The sequence below is a fragment of the Leopardus geoffroyi genome, chromosome B1 (assembly GCF_018350155.1).
Source record: "Leopardus geoffroyi isolate Oge1 chromosome B1, O.geoffroyi_Oge1_pat1.0, whole genome shotgun sequence".
Lineage (NCBI taxonomy): Eukaryota > Metazoa > Chordata > Mammalia > Carnivora > Felidae > Leopardus > Leopardus geoffroyi.
In genome coordinates, this window is record NC_059327.1 from 121649987 (window position 1) to 121658821 (window position 8835).

Sequence of the window (8835 nt, forward strand, 5' to 3'; positions counted from 1 at the left end):
TTTTAAATATAATAGTTTTTGTTTGTTTTGAGGGGATGGGGGAGAAAAATTAGAAAACAGAGAGGCAGAAAGAACATGAAAATCTCCCATAATTCTACCACCAGAGATAATCACTCTTTAAAAAATTCTGAGTATATAAGGCATTTTTTACAACATTTTCAAAAGGGATATTTTGAAAAATTGTGTTTCATAAGGCTAGCGTATCCCCAACCATCACTGACAAAGTTCAGAAATAGTAGAACGTTATCTCTGGAATCTGGTAGCCAGAACACTAAACATGCTTTCTTCTACCTTTCTATTTAATTTCTCCTAATAACTGCATCATGCTAATCATCCAGAAAAAAAGGAGGAGGGGGCGGGGGAGAAGAGGAGAAAAAGACATTTTTTTCTAGGTGTTTCCAGACACAACTATAGGAAGTATGCTTTATAGAAATCAGGCAAACCATTTTAGCCCGTTCTTTGTGTTTACACAGAAGCATCGTAATGTCAACCCGAGAGTAAAATTCTAATTACTGAGTAGTGTGTGGGTTCTGGAGAAAGAAAAAAGGGATGTGTCCAATGAAACCAGTTTGTTGCAAAGGAAGCTCCCTGGTAAACAAATTTTTTACATGATGAAAGCAAAGATGTACACTCAATGAAAAATACAATTAAAATGTAATAGAACTAAAGCAATGCCAGAAAAGCTAAACTTTCAGAGTCAAAAGAGGTAAATGTAATAAAAGATACCTTTTAAGTTAGATTTAAACCAAGTAGAATTGGAAAGGTAAAATATCCCTGATTGTAGAAGGTAGTGTTAACAGATGTTTAAATAAAGATGGAAGTCTTTTTTTGGCACTCATCTTCCCCAAGAAAAGAGAGTGCGGTCTTTATATTAGAAAGCATAAATGATCATTCACATTCTCTCCAACTCAAACAGGAGGGATTCTAAGGATGTTTCACTTTTCAGCAGATTGCTGGCGTTTGGGGTAAATACCACCAGACGTGTGATTTCAAATCCAAAAAAAACTTCCTGGAAGTTTTGTAACTAAGAGGCAACTTTTCACAGAATGGTGTATTTGACATCAAAAGATGGAAAACATTATATTAGTGTTAACTTTAAACAGTGCAAAGAGCAATTTTATTTAAGTAGAAAAACAATGTTATTCAGGAAGAGCAGAGGGATTGCAATTTGGGACAAGCAAGCTATGGCAAATCATAGACACCTCTTAAGAGACAAAGGGCAGGGCAGCTTTTATTAGGTTTCAGGGGGAAACTGGGGAGGGCTGTTCTGAGCAAAAGTTGATTGGAGAACAAGTTTGAGGTTGTGGCAGTTCCTCATTGGCTGCCAGCTGTGGTTAGTGCTCTGTTGCTGGGGCAGGCAGGGATCTTCCTTCCTTTTCTTAAAAGCAGGAGATAAAACTCGTATGTGATAAATGTTCTCCCTTACCAAAATAATTCCCACCTTCCTTCTTTCTGCTGGTTACGCAGGCTGCAACGAGTGGTATGTTCCTGAGAGCGCCCCCTTCAGGGCTTCCAATTCCATTTTAAATAGTTTTCCTTTATTTCCAAATTAGAAGTATGGGTATGTGTACCCATAATATGACAAATGTAGGCAAAGAATTACATTGCAACCTACAACTGAAAATAATACCTTATATCAGAAGGCCAATATTAAGGAGTATAACCTTGAGCATTTCAACAGCAGTCATTTTTGTTTTTTAAGTATCTACAATCACAGATTGCTTAAACAGGTATCATTGACTTCATTTCACAACATTTGCTTCAGAGTAAAGAAAATTCAGATCATGTTCCGAGTTACATTCCAAAGGATGAGCCAAACTTCTTCTTCACTCAAAAAAAAAAAAACAACGATTTTCCATATTGGTCAATGTGCCATGATCACTGCCCTACAGTTTCCTTAGCATTCAATGATGAGCAAGCATTAAATTTCTGAACAATTCCAGGATAAGTATCAAGATCATTTAATTAATATCAAGGGGAAACGACTCAATGTTTTAACAGAGTAATAACTTACTCTCTAACTCTTACTCTATAATTTACTCTGTTATATTTGTGCATCACAAAATTGCTTTTAAATCGATTATTTCTTACTCAATTCTCAGACCTGTAATTGTAATATGGCATCCACATTCTTTTCTCATCAATCAAGTAAAAATCACCAAAAAAAACACAACTTTTAAATAAGTAAATTAAAAATAAGTAATTAAAAATAAGTAATTAATTAAATAAGCAATTAAATATATGGTATCTATCTGTCTCTGTATATATATATACACACTGCAGAGTTTTTTGCCATTTTGTTTGTTTTGGTTTGTTTGCTTGTTTATTTATTTATTTATTTATTTAGCGGAGGATGTTAGGTCACAGGGTTTTTTCAAAGAAATGTGCTTTTACCTTGAAAGGCTAGAAGGCTGTGCAGGATCCCAACCCAAGTGAAACTTACACTGGCCACAAACATCAGCTGCCTAGGACGGCAGGGAAGGAGCATCAGGTCAACAAGATACATCTAGACCCTGAATCTCCCCCACCCCCACAAGGCCACATAAATCACACCCCTGCTCCAAGCACCTTAAGAAACAAAGCAAGGAGAGAGAGAGGCTACTGGACAACTGGACATCCTTATCCCAGGAAGACAAACTATTTTCCAAATGGCCTGCTTAAATTACTATATCTGATTAAGCCTTAAACCACGGGGGCCCTTTAGATTTTTATTTGCTAGCTAGTAAATAGAGATTTTGGAGGAAGTTCAATCAGTTAGGGAGGCAATAAAGAAATGGCGTTTTTGTTGTATGTTCTAATTGTAAGATGTGTAACACTTACAATTCTGCTACTCCTGGTTCTGCCCACTCCCAAAAATTCTGATTCAAACTGTCAGCAGGTGCCATCCTGACAGTGGATCTTCATACTGAGATTTTCTGGATACATCCTAAGAACTGCTGAAAAAGAGTGAATCCATACCCTGCAAAAGGAACCACAGAGTTCACATAGGTATGAACCTACGTAAACGTCCCCAAAGATGCAACTTGAGACTGCCACACTTCATTCTCTCCTCCAAAGAAGCAGGGAAAACACTTAGTTCAGGCTCTTGGCCTCGTCACCATTCTGGTCGAGTCTTGCTTTGTCCTCCTGTTGCCTGGGCGTCTCCTCTGCATGTACCAAGTTTTCTTGCTTCATGTCCTAAGTGTCGTTTTATTTTATCAGGGCCTTTTGTCACTGTCTCTGCTAACATACCTTCCACTGAAATGTATCTTAAACATTCCCTACACATTTTCCCCTGGATTTATGCTTACAATTACATTTTTGACAGTAGTTTTTGCATTTATTACTTGCTGCTTTGGGTAAGTTGCTCAGTTATTTACTATTTCTCATTACTCTTCCTCTCCTAAACTTTTATAGTTACATGAGTGCATTGCCTTTGGTTAGTTCAATTAGAGTTTAGAACTTTACAAAGTTATACTTCATGAGATCATGGGAAAATTTTGCTTGGAGACATTTCAAAGTCTAATAATTAAGATTTGTATTCCTCTGTGAAATCAAGTGATAATATCTCTCAAATGCAGTCAAAATCTCATTTAAAAAAAAGGAGCACTGTCTTTTCTGTTCTTACATAAGCATATTTCTTCAATACCAAGAATTAAATGAAGAAAATAAATATTTCATTTCCACAAGATGGACACTGAAACCAATAAACAATTCATTATAGAGATCAAACAAATCTGTGTTTTCTTGTCTCATGACCTGGATGGGACTTCCTTTAATCAGGGCCCATAACGGCAAGCCTCTGCTGGCTGGACCTAGACGCAGGAAAGAAAGAGCCCAGACCTTCCACTCCCCTGCAGTGTCTGCTCCTGCGGGATCTGAGGTGCAAGAAAGAGACACGGACAGAAAGGATGCAATTTGCCCCCATGAGTGCATGTTCCCAAAGATACTATTTTCATGTGCTCAAAAAAAAAAAAAAAAAAAAAAAATTGACCTCTCATTTTGTACAAGGTACTGGCCTGTGTACTCTAGAGTTTTCACCTTCCAGGGGTTCCCAGGTTAGTAGGGGAGATAGGATGTGCAGAAATTATCCTAGTAATAAGGAAGAGGAACAGTACCAACAATAATGCCAGAGAAGTTCAGAGGAACAAAGAGGCTCCCAGCGAGGTGTTTGAGAAAGGATTCGCATGGGAGATGGCTTTGAAGTTTAGCCCTGAAGGACGGGTATAATTTCCCAAAGTAGACATGAGGATTGTGACTTTTACAGGTGGAGAGTGAAATAAAAATATATACAGAGAAGACACTAAATCTGTTCACAGCACAGAAGTTACCAAAACATCAGAAGTAGGAACAGGAGAGCAGTGGGAAGTGTGGCGACACAGCAAAGGAAGAGAGAGTGCTAGAGAAGAGGAGGAAAGGAAGGAGATAGTTGGTCTTCTGACTCAGCCCTGCTCGGGACTCCCAAGGTGCTGTCACCTTTTGAAAATGTCAGAACCATTTTCAAAAACAGCACAACTACGGAGGATAGGTTTGCTCAACAAACAACATAGTAGGCTATTTAAGAACATAATCCCCCAGAACAGGAAAAACTGACTGTGTCGGGGGCCACTGCTTTTCTGCTTTTTTAGGTCGAGCTGGCTGATTGAAGAATTTGTGCCTTGGGGCGCCTGGGTGGCTCAGCTGGTTACGCAGCAGACTTCAGTTCAGGTCATGGTCTCACAGTTCCTGGGTTCAGGTCCCACGTCAGGCTCTGTGCTGACAGCTCAGAGCCTGGAGCCTGCTTCAGATTCTGTGTGTGCGTGTGTGTATGTGTCTGCCCCTCCCCTGCTCACTTGGTCTCTCAAAAAAATGAATAAATGTTAAAAAAAATTAAAAAAAAAAAGAATCTGTACCTCATTAGAAGTAAAAATGTAATCAAGATCAGACAAAACTTACATGAAATGTTTGCTTCCGCTGAATTTTCCCCAAAATTCAAACTGGCTGGATAAAAACTAAAACAATGCAAGACCGTTAGCAAAGTCAAATTTTTCTAAGATCTCTGTATATTTCAGCTGTGATTTTGCAGGAAGACTGTAAGCTAGAATAAGAAGCTATTTGCTTATATCCCATCGAAACTAGAGAACAAAGATATTTTGTGACCAATTAGACTTCGGAAAAAATTATTCCAAAAAATTTTGAAATAAGGGTGTGGTTAATTACATTTAGAAGTAAGTTTGTGGTTAATGTGAGAGCAAAAGAAAACCTTCTGGGGGAAAAAAAGTATAGATAGTTTTTGTCTATCAAGACTGCCCGCAATACCACGATCTTATTTTATGCCTCTGAAAGGACAACTCCCATGAGACAGTTGTTGGGCACCCATAGCCCTGCCCCAATAAGACCTCAGTGTCCAAAGACAAAGTGCAGAATCAAAGAGACCAAAGGGGAGAAAGGGGCAGCATAGCATGACTAAACTCTGCAAATTTTCCTGATTGTTCTGTGCTATGTGGCTATATGGTGAGACTGAACCACCCACTTTCCTCAATAAATATAGTAGATTTGTTTTCATCTTGTTAATGTTTATATATTTTTGAGACAGAGAGAGCGAGAGAGTGCACATGTGCAAGCTGGGGACGGGCAGAAAGAGAGGGGGACAGAGGGTCCAAAATGGGCTCTGCGCTAACAGAGAGAAAGCCCAACTCAGGGCCCAAACTCACAAACCGTGAGATCATGACCTGAGCCAAAGTCGGATGCTTAACCGACTGAGCCACCCAGGCGCCCCAGTAAATGTAGTTTAGACGGTTGTTTAGAAAGAAAAAATCACGAGGTCAATGCACATTAAAACGATGACCTACATTTTTCTCTTAATGATTTAGTAAGTGCTTGACTAGAAACAGGGAGGAAAAAGACTTTAAGGAGAAAAGACGAGGTAGAAGCTTCTCAAACTTCAGTAAACTGGCACCGAGAGAAAATGTCCATCTTATCTTGGTCAAATGCAAACTTACTGCACAGTCACTGTAAGTACAGATAAGGAAAATGAATGCTTTTAAGTAATGGTACAAAACAACGGCAACGGCAATAACAACATCAACAAAAAAGAATAAAAGAAACCTTTACATCTCTACCTGCCTTTAGGACAACAGGAAAACAGGAAAACAAACTTATTTCATAGGTGCGGTCATCATTAGGGACACATGCTGGCCTAAACATAGCATAGGATGACAGATCTAGAAGAGGAGTAAATCTTTTTCTGTGACTTTAAGTAAGGATAGTACCATAAAATGCAGAGTCCTTTAATAATTATACTGCCCCCCCCAAAAAAAAAAAATCACAAATTTGGGCCCGGGAGATCTGTTCGTTTAAAAGACAACACACAGCCGATCGAGTCAGCCATCATTTTGTGAGGTGTTTATTGCACACTTATCAGTTCTCAGATATTGTTTGGACCCTTGTTTGAGGAAGACGCATTCCTTCTCCCTGAAACTCTCCACCCGAAAGTAAGGGGAGGGATAGGCCCAGGTAAGCCGAAAAACTAAAATACATTACAGCAAGTGTTGTTTAAAAAAAAAAAAAAAAAAAAAGTGGAAAAAGTACTGGTAAGGTCTCGATACCAGGAAATCTAATTGTGCTTCTCCCCCCCTCCCCCTCCTCCTTAAATCAAAATCTTTAAAACTCTTCTCTCATCCATCACACCCCAAGGTAGGCTTAAATGTTCTCCTGGATACACTGAAGAACATCAAACAAGACGAGAAGTGTATCTTTTCATTCAAAGAAGGAAGCTACCCATCTGCAGGTGAGCCCAGACTACTTTTTAAACAGAAATTCCAGAACATGGTTTCTTTGCTACCATTGTTTCAGCATCTGATAGGGTGAGCAAGCAGGTCCCGTTTTTCCAAAGCTTCTTTTCCAAGATGCAGGTCTTCAAAGAGCATTCGTCCTTTCCTTCGCTGGACCATCGGTAGATTACCTAACCTCTCTGAACTTCAGTTTTCTATCTGTAAAATGGCCACGATAATAATCCCTACCCCACATAGTTGCTGCTAGAATTAAGTAAGGTGGCAATGCTGAAAAAAAAAAAAAAAAAAAAAAACAAGTAGAGTGCCTGGAACCTTTAATAAATGCTCAATAACTATTCACTCTGATTAACTCAATTCCTAAAGATTGTACCTATTATAATGTGCCTGACCTCACAAAAGGCTAAAGGCTTATTGATAATTATGAATTCCATAATGGACTCCATTGGATTTATGAGCACATTATTTCAATTGGTATTTAGTGTTTTGAACGCTACATTGCCAAAATTGGCTATTAAATGTGCCAAATTTCAAGTAATTGTCTACTGCACCATAGTTAATTGGCCTTTTAAGTTAATACATAATTTCCTCTTTAAATGGTTATTGTAAAGCTTAACAATGAAAAAGCTAGACCCACAGCTGCAGGACAGAACAGTAATGTTACCGGTAATGCACGACATCCAGGAAGAATAAGAGAGACGAATTCGAAGGGAATGTTTCCCAAAGGGGAAGATTCACTGAAAATGCAGCTTCACCGACCATGATTTTGGTAAGAGTCAGATAAGCATGAGCACATTTGAACGGGGAGGTTCAGTCTGGTCACGCCTTCCTATCGGATAAGGATCTTCAAATGAAACACTTAAGTATAGATTAGAAATATAAAGAAAATCTAGCCCTTCGAAAATAGTGCCATGAGCTTGCTGATAGACCGCCTCACAGTTTAGAACTGAGAAGAGTGTGAGGAAATCTTGTTGTCCCAGGTTCTACAGCCTGAAAACATCTGGCTCTTAACAGTTTTTTTTTTTTTTTCAAACTTTTGTTGTTTAATGTTTATTTTTGAGACAGAGAGAGACAGAGCATGAACGGGGGAGGGTCAGAGATAAAGGGAGACACAGCATCCGAAACAGGCTCCAGGCTCTGAGCTGTCAGCCCAGGGCCCGACGCGGGGCTCGAACTCACGGACCGCGAGATCATGACCTGAGCCGAAGTCGGCCGCTCAACCGACTGTTAACAGCTTTAAGCAATTCCTCTCCAACAATGTGCTGGCGATCACAGAATGTACGCTTAACCTACAGCTTCCAAAACACTTTTTTGGGGTCTCCCATCTCTACTGCTTTGCCCTTACTCTTTCTAATCCCGGGAAGCTACCCTCACCTCCCCTTTCTGCCATCTCCATCCGCTAAGACTCAGACAGATGCCATCTTCTCCCTGGAGCGTCCTCAGTGCCTTCAGTTGTGACTTCTTTTTCTTGGTCCCGGGTATTTTTATGACATTGGAGTTCTCTCTCGATTTTAAGTGCACTAGGAAGAAATCCAAAACATGTCCACCTCTTCTAGGCCTGAGCTTTTTAGGTTTCAGGACTCTGCCATATCTCTGTACATAGCGCACCGCCTTTTATAGACATTCAAAAATCTCTCGGAAGCGAGTGAATAAATGAAGTCTGCGTGGCTTAAAGTTATGATGTGCGCAATTTATGCTTGCATAGCGAGAGGGAAAGCAGATACCGTGCAGGCCAAATAGCCATCTTTTCGGGAAAACCTCGTTCATTCACTTTCAGTAACACCGCAGAGGCCTCGAAAAATTATTGAACCACAACCCAACTCCTGAGCTTCTAGACGACCCACATTTTTCACTTAAGACTACTGAACCAATTCACCGACCTGATTGGCAAAACCGTTCTAAAAACCTGCTCCTGGAGGCAGGCTGCCTTAGAAGAAAATTTGCTGGGTGCACTCAGGATTATTGGATTTATCACTGCATTTGGAGCTCTCTTTATCAAAGGTTAGTATTTAGGAGGAAAACAAGAATGCATGTGACCACTGCCTCCCCGCTTCACCTCGGCACAGGGTCACTTTCCCGGGGAGAT